Raw genomic sequence first — 16,506 nt, 5'->3', positions numbered from 1 at the left:
ACACATCTTTGTACTTTTGCTCCCTATTCTTGAGGTTAGGTTCTAGATCCTAAAGATATCCAAAAAATAGTATTATAACCTAGTTATCTATAGTCGCCAGTCATCTTTTATCACGTTGTCTGTAGAAGCCAATGCTTCTGAAGCCTCTTTGATTAGTCACCAATCATACACCCCCAAATTGACACACAAGGCACAATGAAAAGCAGCTTTTCAAGGCAGAGAGATACGTAATTGTAAAAGAAAAATTCTAGGGAAGTAATACAGTCAAGGCTCAAATTGAGATTGAATAATACAGCCATTGTTACAAATCTTCAGGCTGTATGTTCAGAGAGTAATTTGGGAATAAATCCATGCTTTGCTGTTGGGAACTGAAATACTTAGCAGTTTGCTGCATTGTGTTCTAGCTTTCCCCATCAGTTTCCAAGGTGGCCTCCAAATCACTGACAGGAGAATTTGGAACTGGTTCTGGGGCTGCAGGAATTCCTCAACATAGTTGTTGAATTGACTGTTCCAAGTCTAGTTATTCCAAGCTTGGGGGCACCAGGTCTGACTGTTCCAAGGGTGATTGCTCCAGGATTGACCGTTCCAGCTCTGGTTGCTCCAAGTTGGGTTATTCCAGGTCTGGTTACCCGACATGGGCAGGTTTCTGCAAGAGTTCACCAGGCATCCTTGGTGGTAGGAATAGAAGCCTGGGTATTCTGTAGTTGCTGGGCCCTGAGTCACACAATGTTGCTATTCCTTGGCCAGTTGTTTTTCTGCCACCTCTTACGTTTCATTCTCTGGTTCTGGAACCAGATCTTAACCTGTTTGTAGCTAAGGTTCAGGATGTTGGAAAGTTCTTGCATTTGCTGGAGGCTGAGGTATTTCTGCCTCTGAAATCTATCATTGAGTACACACAGCTGGGTCTGAGAGAACACGGTTCTGGTCTTCTGTTTCTTGACCAGGACCTTCTCTTCCTTCTTCTCTGTGCTCTTGTCTGCAGCCGTGGCCAGTAGTTTTACCTGGGGCTTGTGGAAGAATCAGGACTGTCCAGTCTCCACGTTTGTGGGTCTCAGCAGATGACATTTGCAAGGACACATAATTTTCTTCAGACCCATAAATCTCAGGCATTGGTGAAGATTCCCTATAATTGGATGCTTCGGGGCCACGCAGGCTTTGGGGACAAGCTGGGTCCACACTCGTGTTGTTGAATTGAAGGAGAGGGAGAAAACCAAAGGGCTATATAGATGATAGAAAAAGTCCAGGCTTAAGAATCTAGGTAGAAGAGCTTAGAGAAAGATGAAGATCTCCAGGTATAAAAGTATTAAAAATATGGGATGAAGGGAAGTCACCTGTGTGATAACAGAAGCCTACCAGCCCAATGTAGGAAAATGACCGAAACTAAGCATACCCTTACCATACCATTCCAGTAATTGTGCTTGTTGATATCTACCCAACTAATTTTAAAAAGTGCGTCTACATGAAAGCCTGCATGGAAATGTTTATAGCTGCTTTATTAATAACTGCCAAAAAACGGAGGCACCCAGGATCTTCTTGAATAGGTAAATGAATAAACAAACTGGAGCCCAGTCACCCAATGGAATATTATTCATCAATAAAAAGATATGAGCTATCAAGCCATGTAAGACATCGGTGAATCACAAATGCCTATTGCTAATGGGAGTCAGCCAGCCTGAAAAGGCTATATACTGATGCATTTATATGACATTCTGGAAAAAGCAAAAATACAGAGATAATAGACAGATTAGTAGTTGCCAGGAGTTTGAGGTTCGTGTGTGTGTGTGTTTGGTGGGTGTGTATGTGTGTGTGGTGGGGAGGTGTTACAGAGTGGAGGCACAAGAGATTTTTTAGTGTCGTGAAACTATTCCCTATGATACCGTGACAGTGGGTACCTGCTACACATTTGCCAAAATCCATGAAACTTTACAGCACAAAGAGTGAACTTTAATGTATACAACTTAAAAAGTATTATTCAGAAGGCTGAGGGATCCCAGAATAGAATGCAGAATCGAATGGGGTTACAAATGTATGAAACAGCCTCACTGACAGGAGTGCAGGTAAAAGGTGCTGACCTAACCCTGAAAATAAGTGGAGTCTGAAATTCTAAATGCCAAAGCAACAGTACATACACTCCACACTTCAGTCGAGAAAGCTGTTTCCCCTGGGGATATAGGTTAACAATTCTGAAATCACTACACCTGTATGCTAGAAATGAACGATAAAGACAATAGATGGTATGGTAGGAACAAGTTTTCCTGGTGTTGGAGTGTAATCTAAGAAAGTTTTCATAGAAGTAATATTTGATTTCATCCTGAAAGAACATACAGAATTGCAGCAACAAGAGAAAGAAGAAAGGACATTTCAGGGAGAGCGAATAGCTTCAGCCTGTTGTCCTCAAGCTTTTAGGTCTCAGAAACCCTTTACATTTAGCACCCAAAGGGCTTTTAAAAAAATGCATTATATTGATTGATATTTTACTATTATGAATTAAAACTGCTGTGATTTTGACATATAATTTACAAATTCCTTTTAAAATAAAATAATAAACCTATTCATTATATGTAGACTTGAACTTCCATGCCCCATTAAGGGTGAGTGTGGCAGCAAGACTTGCTTTCGCCAAGGAAATGTAAGCAAAAGAGACAGGTGCCATTAGAATCGGAATATTTTAAAAACTAGTGACAATTTCCTGTACTGTCTCTTTTCCATTACCACTGCCATGAGCAACATTTAAAATGGTGGCTGCTTCCACAGCCTGCAAGGAGATTACAACACTTGCCCTAGTCGAGTCATGAGAGACACAAAGCATGTACAATACATAAACCTCTGTTGTTAAAAGACACTGAAATTTGAGGGGAAGCGGGTTGTTCGTTACCATCACATAATGTAGCCTATCCATTCAAAATAAAATGAATCCTCTGGCTGTTAGAGATACAAACCACTTCTCTGGCAGCTTAAATGGGGATATATGTATATGTATAGCTGATTCACTTTGTTATAAAGCAGAAAGTAACATACCATTGTAAAGCAATTATACTCCAATAAAAATTTTTTAAAAAAAAACTTAATTTAGTCTCTAACACAAAGTCTTTTCTGTAACCATCATTTTCATAGGAGGGAAGGGTTTATCGTTTTCTGATTATCATGGGACAGCACATTTATCCAGCATTTAACGTTTCAGGAAGATGCCTTCGCATGTATCTTGTTATATATCTTTTAAGTAGAAATTATTATTTGTATCTTACAGATGTTGGAACTAAAGATTAAGAGTTTTGTAAAATACACAGATTGCACGACCAGTAATTAATGGACTCTCAACTTGAGTCAAGTTCTGACTTTGATGTATATACTCTTCCCATATGCTGTGATTCCTTTGGTTAATCTAAAGACAAAACCTCATTTAAGCAATTTCCTGGATCTTCTGAAACCAGGTTTTTTTTTTTTTTTTTTTTTTGCGGTATGTGGGCCTCTCACTGTTGTGGCCTCTCCCGTTGCAGAGCACAGGCTCCGGACGCGCAGGCTCAGTGGCCATGGCTCACGGGCCTAGCCGCTCCGCAGCATGTGGGATCTTCCTGGACCGGGGCACGAATCCATGTCCCCTGCATCGGCAGGCAGACTCTCAGACACTGCGCCACCAGGGAAGCCCTGAAACCAGTTTTTAAATAAAGGTGATCTTTTGTTCTATGTTCTGAAAAGGAGTTCCTCTTTAAATTCTTCTGACCTAAGTAACTGAGTTTATACAAAACAGTAGTTCCAGATAAATTACAAGAGAAACTGGTCTTCTTGCCTTATGGAAAATGCAATGCGGGGGGCGGGGGGGAAAGGAGATGCAGGGCTATTTTCTTTTGTCACTCAACAAGATAGACTTTTCACCCATTTGGGGAAAAATAAGGAGACAATTATAACCATGTCAATCACTTTCCTAGTCTTTCAACCAGTGTAAAAAGATTGTGGAAGTTTAAATTTAAAAACTAAAAAACAATTAGTTGTAAATTTTACTTTTTGTCACTTCCTGGATGGACACTTGTATTACTCAGATAAACTCTGGTTACATTTTCCTACTTATACAATCAAGAAAATGGTACCCCTCTAAAAAGATTATAGCAAAGTTTGTTTTTATAATTTCATAAAATAATTAGCACAGAGTTTGCCATAATGGTGATTACATTTTATTTCCTCCAGATTCCCCATTAAAAAGAACCACAATACTTATTCTGAAAAGCTCCAGTTAAACAAAACTTTTAAACATAAATGTCTCAAAATATATGCTCTGTTTCATTTGGAATGAACAGACAGCAGAAAGTGGCTTCATCCATTTCACTGACCACATGTATCAGAGCAGAGGATTCTGTGAGTAATTTGGCTGTGAGGGTTTTTAGCCACCTTCAAAGGGACCAAAACAGCCAGATTCGTTGTTCAATTTATTTCCTAAATCTAGAGGAAGCCTTAGCTAAAGGAATGTGAGCAATTTATTTATCTTTACCTTCAGTTGCTAGCGCTCTGGGCAATAATCATAGAAAATGTAGACACAGATGAAAGCTCACAGAAGCTTCCAATGCTGAAGCCACATAGTCCAAGGTAAATTGCTTACTCATTTAGTGAAAATAAGAGGTAAGATGTGGAATGGCTTTACTTTTTAATAAATGGTATTTATATTTTCTAATTACCAAAGGGAATAATTTAACATATGCATTGTGGTAATTTTAGAAGACACAGAAGACTAAGAAAGGATAATGAGAAACCACATAATCCCATAAGAGAAATGAAACCCTAATCTCAGGTAACAAATTGTTGTCAAGTGAAAAGATTTTAATTGATTTTCTCTCGCTATGAAATTAAGATATTGATATTAATATTTAGTTATACTTACAGAATTTATAATGAAATACTAAATCAACAAATATCACATATATTGTTGATTTGTAACAATAAAGTTTTGATTGAATATATCATAGATTAAATTTCCAAGATTTTTAATGGATCATTGTATTTTAGTGTATAGATATATCATGTTATATCTGCTTCTGAAGGATATGTAATTAAAAAAATTTTTCTATATTCTAGCCATTACCACAAGGAAGCTTTTATTCATATGTACAATTTATTTAGCAAAACTCTAAAACTGGAGAATCCTAGCCAAAAGTTCTAAACTATTTAAGGTTTTCAAACTGTCCTCAGGAAAAAACATAAATATTAAAGTTAAATAATACAAACCATGTGAGAAAGTGTTCATTTTTCCATACTTGTGCCAATACTAAATAACAATCTTATGATCCAGCAATCCCACTACTGGGCATATACCCTGATAAAAACATAATTCAAAAAGAGCCATGTACCACAACGTTCATTGCAGCACTATTTACAATAGCCAGGAGATGGAAGCAACCTAAGTGTCCATCAAGAGATGAATGGATAAAGAGGATGTGGCACATATATACAATGGAATATTACTCAGCCATAAAAAGTAACGAAATTGAGTTATTTGTAGTGAGGTGGATGGACCTAGAGTCTGTCGTACAGAGTGAAGTAAGTCAGAAAGAGAAAAAAAAAATACCATATGCTAACACATGTATATAAAATCTAAAAGAAAAAAAAAGGTTCTGATGAACCTAGGGGGTAGGACAGGAATAAAGCTGCAGACATAGAGAATGGACTTGAGGACATGGGGAGGGGTAACTTGGGATGAAGTGAGAGAGTAGCATTGATATATATACACTACCAAATGTAAAATAGCTAGTGGGAAGCAGCTGCATAGCACAGGGAGATCAGCTCAGTGTTTTGTGACCACCTAGAGGGATGGGAGGGAGGTGCAAGAGGGTGGGAATATGGAGATATATGTATATGTATAGCTTATTCACTTTGTTATACAGCAGAAACTAACACAACATTGAAAAGCAATTATACTCCAATAAAGATGTTACATAAAAAATCTTCTAATATCCCATATTTTGTCAGTCTACACAATAACAACACTAACAAAAGCCAATTCTTATTTTCTTTGAAGGTTAATGACCTTAAAAATAACATCTTCATGTTCTCTATTCTTATATATTGCTTCTTTGAGTTGCCTGTTCAAATTCTTTCTCTATTTGTATTTTTGATCTTTTTTCCCCTCTTACTGACTTTTAAGATACATATGTATACACACACACATATATATCTTTTTATCTTTTACAAATATTGTATCTTTCTAGTTTGCCATATGTATTAATTATGTTTATTTTTCTTCCATTACCATTAGGTAGTTTTAAATTTTTATATAGTTAATCTTTTTATATCTTCTATCATGCTTTAAAAGTTTTCCCAGTACTCAAATTTCAAAACTCACTTTCTTATACTTCCTGGTTATTAAAATGATCACATATCTAAGTAATTAGTGTGATATAAAATATGAGATCTAAATTTATATGTTTAATGGTGTATAGCTCTTCTAGCACCATTTATTGACTATTTCTTACTTCCCCTATAATTTTGAAATGTTAACTTTAGCATGAAAATTTTTTCTACCTATACACTAGTCTTGTAACACTCTTAATTAATTTTGGTGTATAGCGTGAAGTAATAAGCCAATATAATTTTTCTCAAGAATAACTAGTTTTGGGCTTCCCTGGTGGCGCAGTGGTTGAGAGTCCGCCTGCCGATGCAGGGGACACGGATTCGTGTCCCAGTTCTGGAATATTCCACATGCCGCGGAGCGGCTGGGCCCGTGAGCCATGGCCGCTGAGCTTGCGCGTCCAGAGCCTGTGCTCCGCAGCGGGAGAGGCCACAATAGTGAGAGGCCCGCGTACGGCAAAAAAAAAAAAAAAAAAAAAAAAAAGAATAACTAGTTTTCACAGCACCAATGACTGAAAAATCTTTCCTCTTCTGTGTTCTACAATGCTCATTCTGTCTAATATTGAATGGCTATATATGCAGTGGTTTGTTTCTGGACTATTTTATTCTATGATTGTATTTATTTCTCCCTGTACCAATGTTACAATATGTCTCAATGTTTTGGAGGCTATATCCCTATCTCCTTCACCTTTTGCTTCCTCGGGTATGGCTTGAATCATCTTGACTCTGCTTTTCTACATAATTTTAGAACAGCTTGGAAGATTTTCATTGGGATTGAAATTTCATAAATCATTACAATAGTGAATACAGTTTTATTATCCAGAAAATGAACTATCTATATCATTATTCCAGCATTCTTTTATGTTTTTAAATTATATGTGTAAGAACTTGTACCTATTTTATTAGATTAATTCTCACTTTCTTCATATTTTTTGCTAATGTAAATCGTATCTTTTTTACATATGCTAATTTTGTTGCTATTGTACAGATTTTTACTGCAATTTGTACGCTTATCTAGTGTTTAGCATACTGATGAATGTTTCTTCTAATTATTTATCTGTAGCTTCTCTTGTATTTTCCATGAAATAACCATATCTATCAATCTGAAAATTCTAACAGTTTTTTCTCTTCTAATTCAATCCTTATATTTTTAGTTTAATTTGTTTGTCCTCTGTATAAGTTAGGGCACCTCTCTTGTCATCTTTGGCATCAACAGATGCAATATTATTATTTATAATAATATTAGTAATATTAGTAAGATATATATATGTACATATATATATGTGTATGTGTGTATATATATATATATATTTATATTTATATATTTGGTTTCCATCCCCTCTCCTGGCACAGAGCTCTTAAAGCCCTTGGACTTTCTAACGTAGCTAGAGTTCTAAAGGTGAAAATACTCTTTTATTATTTACAACAAGCCCCTTTCAACCACTCCTGAGTTTATGTTAATAAAGTAACTTTTGAAAAAACCCCTAAGGATGGGGGTTAGATGCCAGAGCAACCAACCTTTTGATTAGTGGGTTGAAACTTTCACCCTCTGCCCTGTCCTATGGGGAGCGGATAGGGACTGGAGGTTGGATTAATCACCAATGGCCAATGATTTAATCAATCATACCACATAATGAAGTCTCCATAAAACCTCCAAAGGATGGGGTTCAGAGAGCTTTCAGGTTGTTGAATATGGGGAGGTGCTGGGAGAGTAGCAGCCCAGAGAGAAAATGTGAGAAGAGCTCTGTGCTCCTTCCCACATACCTTGCTCTATGCCTGTCTTCCATTTGGCTGTTCCTGAGTTATATCTTTTCATAATAAACTGGTAATCTAGTAAGTGAACCCTTTCCCTGAGTTTTGGGAGCAGCTCTAGCAAATTAATTGACCCAAGGAGGAGGTCGTTGAACCTCCAATTTAGAGCTGGCCAGCCAGAAGCACAGGTAACCTTGGACTTTCATTTAGCATCTGCAGTGAGGAACAGTGTTAATTGCGTGGAGGTGAGCCCTTAACCTGTGGGATCTGATGTTATCTACAGATAGATAGTGTAAGAATTGAGTTAAACTGTAAGAGAGTAGGTGGTGTTTGAGTACTTATTGGTGGGAGGAGACCCACAGGCATTTGATGATCAGAAATGTCAGAAGTGTTCGGCAAAGTGTTGGAAATGAAGTGTTGTATTGTGAGTAATGAAAGAAAACATTTTTTTTCCTTTGCAGAATATTCTTATTATTCCACTTTTTTCTCTATTGACTTTTTATCTATACTTCTTTTGATTATTTTAGTGATAATTTTAGGGTTAGCAATATACATCCTTAATTTATCCATATGTTCGTGTCAATATTTCACCACTTCACTGCTCACAGTTCCCACTTCTCAGTTCTCTCTTCCCATTTCCCTACACTTTCCTTATTACGTTCTACACTTCAAAATCTCTATTTCTGAAATATAACAACTTACGATATTCTTGTCATACTTCTTATACTTTATTAACCCCATGTTACAATTTTCTTTTTACTTTTACAGTTATTTTAAGAGAATTATGAAAAGGAACAAACATGTACTTCTGTGTTTATCCACTTAGTTACTATTTCTAGGGCTCTTCATTCCTTTCTGAGTTTTTTAACTGGCATCTTTCCCCTTCAGCTTGAAAACATGCTATAGCATTTCTTGTAGTTCAGTATAACTAAAGGCAAATTTTTTTGGATTTAATTTGTCTGTAAATGTTTTTATTGAACTCTTCTTCCTACAGGATATTTTTGCTGAATAATATATTCTGGGTAGATGGACTTCTTTTTCCTTTTAGCATTTTAAAGATATTTTCTTATCCATTGTTTTTTCTAATGAGAAGATAGATGTCATTCATATTGTTATTTCCTTATATACAATATGTCTTTTCTCTTACAACTGATTTTAAGATTTAAGATTTATTTAGCTTACAGAAATTTGACTATGGGACTTCCCTGGTGGCACAGTGGTTAAGAATCTGCCTGCCAATGCAGGGGACACAGGTTCCAGCCCTGGTCTGGGAAGATCCCACATACCACGGAGCAACTAAGTCCGTGTGCCACAACTAATGAGCCTGCACTCTAGAGCCCGCAAGCCACAACAACTGAGCCCGTGTGCCACAACTACTGAAGCCCGTGTGCCTAGAGCCCGTGCTCTGCAACAAGAGAAGCCACCACAATGAGAAGCCTGCACACCGCAATGAAGAGTAGCCCCCGCTAGCCGCAACTGGAGAAAGCCCGTGTGCAGCAATGAAGACCCAATGTGGCCAAAAATAAAATAAATTAAAAAAATAAATTTATTTTAAAAATAAATAAATAAAGTTCTTTAAAGAAATTTGATTATGGTTTACTTTGCTGTGCTTTTTTTAGTACTTACCTTGCTTGGGATTTGCTAAATTTCTTAATCTCTAGATCAATGCTTTAAATCACATTTGATAACTTTTGGACCTAAATTCTTCTTAAATATTTTTTTTGCCCAATTGTCACTTTTGTCTCTTTCCAAACTCAAATTACATGTATCATGGGACCATTTGATATTATTTCCTGGGTCCTTTGTACTCTTTTCATTTATCTTTAGAGAATGATTTTGCTTATAGTGTTTTTAAGTTCTAGAATGTCCATGCCATTATTTTTCATCATTTCCATTTTCTGCTGGTATACCTATGTGGTTATGTATTAAGATTGTATTTTCCTTCAATTTTTAAAAGAGTTTTCTTCAGTTTTTGACATACTTTAAATTGCTGTTTTAAAAGTCTTTGTCTACTATACCCAATTCTATGCCATCAATGAAGTAAGTTTCTATTGATTGTTTTTAAAAAAACTATCAGTCATATTTTCCTGTTTCTTTACATATCTGGCATTATTGATTACATATGGGGCATTGTGAATTTTATGTAGGTACCAGAAATTCTACTGTCTTTCCCTGAAGAGTATTAATTTGTTTTCTGGTGGGCAGTTTAGTCACTGAATGTTCACCTTGAACAGGTTTTGTTTTACAGTTTGGTAGAGCCGATCTGTGGAAAACCCATGATGTTTACCAAGCTTCTCCAACTTGTTAGGATTTACCCTCCAAACTCTGTGTTCAAATGTGAATCATGTCAGAGCTTAATTTTAGTCTTTGTCTTTACTCTAGGGCATGATCCTTATTCCTAAGGCATCCTTTTCTTTTCTCTCAAATGTAATGGGATGTTAAAGATATTAATGAGGATTTAAGGTCTCTCTGCTTTGGCTGGACCCCAGTGTACCCAGCACTGCTCAGCCTTCAGTATCTTTATTCCTATTTCAGTCCTATAGCAGCCATTCCCACTAGAGTTGTAGTCTCTTCCTCCCTGTGTGTATTCCAGCCCTCAGCCAAGTACTTGAAAGGGACTTTCCTTTTTAGTACTATACCTCGCTGAACCCATTTTAGCTCTGCCCTGAACTCTAAACTCTGTCTTTTCCTGAGGCTCTGCTTGAATTGCTGTACCAGAGTCATGATGCTGCACTGTAGTTATAAAATTTTCCTCAGTCCAGGGCAACCCTGAGGTTTACCTTGAGAATTTCCCTTCTCTTAGTGATTACAGTCTTCTGTTGCCAGCTATCCACTACCTGAGAACAGTTGCCTTATATAATTTGCACGGTTTTATGGTTGATTATGGCAGGAAGGCTAGTCCAGTACCACTGACGGCATCATAACCAGAAGCAGACATCTCTGCACCTAAAAGAATGTAATGTATTTCCTCCAGCCATTTATGTAAATCTTAATAAAGATGTAATCGTGGTATATATAAAATTTTGAATCCTTCTATTCTTACCAAACACTAGAAGCATTATCCAACATTGCTTAAGATAATGGTTAACCATCTGAAACACTTAATAAAAACAAATAGTTGGATTTGCAATAATTTTCTATAATTATAATAATTCAGAACTGTAAAAATCTTCTACTTTATGACTAATCTTATGTCTTAATTATTGTTCTTTCAGAGACTTGTGTGATTTAATCCTTGCTGTCAGTCACCCTGAAGCATAATACATACGGTTCTCATGAAAAGTAACTCAGTTACAAATCAATGCTTATAATCTGGAGCGGCAAATGTGACATCACTAGTAATGGCAAATATGACACTTGTCAGTAATAGTAGGTAATTGAAAGTAGAGAAATACGTGGCAGATAAGTGTTCATTTCCCTCGACTCTTGTCCTTCATTTTAATGTATTTGTAGCCTCCTCCACCCTTTTTTAAATGTACTATCTCCATTAAGAATTTGGGGGGCTTTGTTGAATTAATAACAGACTTCAGTATGACCTTTTCATTGATAGAGCTTACGATTTTAGGCTCATCTTTTCATTTCAGGTATTGACATTAGTAGCAGAATTCAGACATGGAATCAGGGTTATACTCCTTAGCTCACTCGACTTGACTTTTATATTTGAAACGACTGCTTGTCTTCTCTGTCCACAAGGTTTTAACATATATGGCAAGTCTTTTCATATCTTAAGGCATATGTACCTTATGCTACAATTTGGATTCAATTCCAGTAAAAGCTCCTGCAGCTCCCAATGGGCAGCAATAGGCAGTAGTGCACTAGTAAGCATTTAACAGTTATGTCACACACACACACACACAATACCTGAAGCTCTGATTGGTAGAATTTACTGTTGAGAAAAGATGTACATGATTTGCTCCAGGACACCACTGGCCGTGGGGCCTTTCCATCAGTTCTTGGAGGATGACTGACATCTCACTGGGTGCTCAAACATGCCTCCCGTCAGGCATCAACTTCAGTTATGCTTGATGAGCAGAGTTCTTCAGAAAGGTCACTAAACATTTGTTCCATTGTATATCACTTCCATGTGTCTTTGAAAGCCTTCTTTTTCTCACAAATATTTAAGTAGTCATTTTCTTGAGTGAAATTCAGGAAGTTTCAGATTTCTTTTTAGCTCTTTTTTTTCAGCTTTATTGAGGTATAATTGACAAATAAAATTGTAAGATATTTAAAGTGTACAACATGATGATATGCTATATATATTCATCATAAAAGGATTCCCCTCGTTGAGTTAATTAGCACATCCATCACGTCACGTTTACCTTTTCTTTTCTTTCCTTTCCTTTGCTTTGCTTTGCTTTCCTTTCCCTTTCTTCCTTTCTTTCTTTCATTAAGAACATTTAAGGTCTACTCTTAGCAAATTTCAATTATACAGTACAGAGTTATCAACAATAGTTAACCATGCTATACATTAGATCCTTAGACCTTATTCCTCTTGTAACTGGAAGCTTGTACCCTTTTAGCAAACTCTCCTACCCCTAATTCCCTGAAATCAACTTTTATACTTTCTGTTTATATGATTTTGACTTTTTTTTTTTAGATTCCACATATATGATACTCTGCAGTGTTTGTGTTTCTCTGTCTGATTTATTTCATTTAGCATAATACCCTTAAGATTGAGCCACATTGTCACAAATGACAAGATTTCCTTCTTTTTAAAGGCTGAAAAAATTACATTGTGTTATATATATATATAACATTTTTCTTACCCATTCGTCCATTGACAGACAAGTAGGTTGTTTCCATATTTTAGCTATTGTGAATAGATGCTCTGAACATAGGAGTGCTGATATCTTTTCGAAATAATGGTTTTGTTTCCTTTGGATATATACCCAGAAGTGAGATTGCCAAATCATGTGGTAGTTCTATTTTTAATTTCTTGAGGAACCTCCATAATGTTTTCCATAATGGCACCAATGTACATTCACAACAACAGTGCACAAGTGTTGCCTTTTCTCCACATCTTTGCCAATACTTGTTATCTCTTGTCTTTTTGATAATAGCCATCCTACAGGTATGAGGTGGTATCTCTTTGTGGTTTTAATTAGCATTTCCCCGATGATTAGTGATGTTGAGCATCTTTTCATGTACCTATTGGCCATTTGTATGTCTTCTTTGGAAAAGTGTCTACTTAGATCCTTTGCCCATTTTTAATTGGATTATTTACTTTTTTGCATTGAATTATATGAATTCCTTATATATTTTGGATATTAAGTGCTTATTGGATATATGGTTTGCAAATATTTTCTCCCATTCCATAGGCTGCCTTTTCATTTTGTTGATGAATTCTTTTGCTGTACAGAAACTTTTTAGTTTGATGTAGTCCCACTTGTTCATTTTTGCTTTTATTGACTTTGCTTTTGGTGTCATATCCAAAAAATCATTGCTAAGACCAATGTCAACATGCCTCCTATGTTTACTTCTAGAATTTTTGTGGCTTTAGGTCTTACATGAAAGTTTTTAATCCATTTTGAGTTGATTTTTGTGTATGGTGTAAGATAGGGATCCAGCTTCATTCTCCTGCATGTGGCTGTCTAGTTTTCACATCCCCATTTATTGAAGAGACTCTCCCTTCTCCACTCAGTGTTCTTGGCTCCTTTGTTATAAATTAACTGACCATATATGTATGGGTTTATCTCTGGAATCTCATTTCTGTTCCATTGATTGATGGTCTGTTTTTAAGCCAATACTATACTCTTTTAATTACTATAGCTTCCTATTATTTTGAAATCAGGAAGTATGATTATATAAACAAATGAATAACCTTAGAAAAATGAATTAACATTTGGCATCCTCAGCTCCCACCAAAATTTCCATTAAAATTGATTAAAATAATTAAATTAACAAGCTCCTAGACTTTACTCCTGGAGAGATTTAAAATGTCAGTGTCATAATACTGTACAAAATAAGTAATTGAAGTACTACATATATCCATTCAGAGTTAATTTCATGTACTCCATATAGCCTATATTTTAGGTCACAACCTTTAGATATGGTTAAAATCCATTTAGCATTTTAGCCAGCTGCAATAATAAACAGAAACACAGACACACCTAGATATACTTACATTTATTTATCTATATAATTGCAAAAAACTTTTTTATTTATATTGAGAATTCTTTCTGAAAATTACGTTTAATGGTTACATATTTTATCCTTAAAATATGTAATTATTTACATATTAGCTACCAAGCTCCTCAAGACCTGTGGGTATAAATGGGGTCATACTTCATTATTTATTCAACTTTCACTGGCTCTTGCCACTGTCTTCCTATGTAAGTCTTCAGAGCCTGATAAGGTCCTGGAGTGTATTTTGGATAGTTCCCAAGTGGTCACATAATAGTATCTCACATTTCCTCATGAATATGGATCTAATCTGAATCCATGTGATTTCCAAAGGCCACTGACATTCTCTGACCACCATGGTGTCTACCAGGTAGCTCTGTGCCCTGTGGCTACCATCATTCTTCCTGGATTCCAGAATATTTTAGAGGAATGGTAGACAATTTCTCCATATTTACAGAAAATCACTGGCAAATACTACAGGCTCTACTAAGTGGTGTGACTGCTACTTTTGTCCACTTCCAGGTGTGCAAATAGCCTACCAGGGTCTACCACAGATTCCCAGGAGCCACCACAGATACTAGACTGATCTGCCACAGAGTGGGAAATAATGGTACTTCTTGTGTTACACCAAAGTAGTAGTTGTGTCCTGACACCAGAGAGGTGAATCACCTTTATTTTTTACTAATGATTCTCTTACTGGGAACACAGACAGAAGTCTAGGGGAATAGCCGAGACTATTTCAACAAATGACCGATTTAGAATCACCCCTTTCTCTGTCCCTAAAACTTTACTACCTGGTGAAGTTTGGGATATTTGGTTTATTTTCTCCATGGGATTAGTTCTTTCCCAGCTTCATCTTCAGTCACTCACTCAAATTGATTTCTGATAACTCTCCCTTCTTCAATCCTCTTTTCCACTACTTTATGAAACATAATAACAACTGTATAGCCATTACCATGTTATTCGACTGGGAGGTTTAAACTTTACTCCCTGTTGTAATAGAAATATTGGATTTTAAAGCTCTTTTTCGTGTTAGAGGTTATTTCTTTAAAATAAAAGATGGATTATTTGGGCAAAGGTTTTGAAAAGTTTTAGGATTCTGAATATGTATTTAAAAGTAGATATTCCTAACTGATCTTTGCTTATAGGTAATTAATTTACTAATTTCAAGAAAGTAATTTCTTCATTAAGCAATTTCTGTGGTAAAATAAGTGTCGTTCTTCAAAACACCTCCATTACGTGCTGTAAATATGTCTAGCTATACTGAAAGTGTGTCACACAAAATCATCAAAACCTTGTAGTTCTTAAAAAAAAAAGAACGAAATTCACTTTAGTTCCCTTGCTAGTAGAGTATTAATCTCTCAAAATTGTGCAATTATTTAAGCTTTCACATTTAAATGCCAAGGTTTAGGGCTAGGCTTTGAAATCTTACACCCATAAATTTTGAGTATGTTATATACACAAAACAATTCCTCCAGTCTAACATGAGATATTGGTGGCCTTGATAGTGTGTCATCTCCCTGTCCTATTACTCACAGGGAATTAAATGGATGCCATCCTTGAAGAGTTTCCATGAACTCAATGAAAACCATGTTAATTATATTTATAATTAGCTTTTCTTGGCTCTGAACTAACCAATTCCTACTCTCTGACCCAGTGAGTTGTACATGCCGATATGCTCTGTCCTTGCCTATATCAATGTACCAGCTATTGACATTCAAACTGAGTTTTTAAATGTATTTATAATTGCTGAATAATTTTTAATCCTTTCCTCCATCTTTCTTTTCTCTTTCCCTTACTTTTTATTAAAAGGCAAAATAAAATGTCTATAATAGATAAAGTAGTGTGTATGTATAGATAAAAACACCCCAGACCAACTTGCCAATAGAATTAAAGGCACATTAAAGTAAATGTTTTAAAAATGTATCATATAAGCCTGTCAGAACAATCTAAAAATAAGTCTCACATAGGACTATGCATGTTGAACGAATACTTTGTATCTGTTGATTTATAAAAGAAAATTATCATGATCTTCATCATTCCAGGTATGATTACTGAATGCCTACCTGGTATCAGGTAAAGTCTTGAGCACTTTGCTAATTGTATTAGTTTTCTAGGGCTGCCATAACAAATTACATAATCTTGGTGACTTAAAACAATAGAAATTAATTTTCTCACAGTTCTGGAGCCCAAAAGTCTGAAATCAAGGTATCAGCAGGTTTGCACTCCCACCGAAAGATGTAGGGGAGATTTCGTTCCTATCTTCTTCCATCTTTCGGTAGTTACCAACTTCTTTGA

At 35.9% G+C, this 16,506-nt stretch overlaps 1 pseudogene; it reads right to left on the bottom strand.

Annotated features, from left to right (window-relative positions):
* Positions 1 to 516: 516 nt before the first annotated feature.
* On the bottom strand, positions 517 to 7,052 carry LOC115857411 (homeobox protein NANOG pseudogene; annotated as a pseudogene).
* Positions 7,053 to 16,506: the final 9,454 nt, after the last annotated feature.

The sequence above is a fragment of the Globicephala melas genome, chromosome 8, assembly GCF_963455315.2.
Source record: "Globicephala melas chromosome 8, mGloMel1.2, whole genome shotgun sequence".
Classification (NCBI taxonomy): domain Eukaryota; kingdom Metazoa; phylum Chordata; class Mammalia; order Artiodactyla; family Delphinidae; genus Globicephala; species Globicephala melas.
Note: the sequence above shows the minus strand (reverse complement) of the source record. Positions and strands in the feature narration are given on the sequence as shown.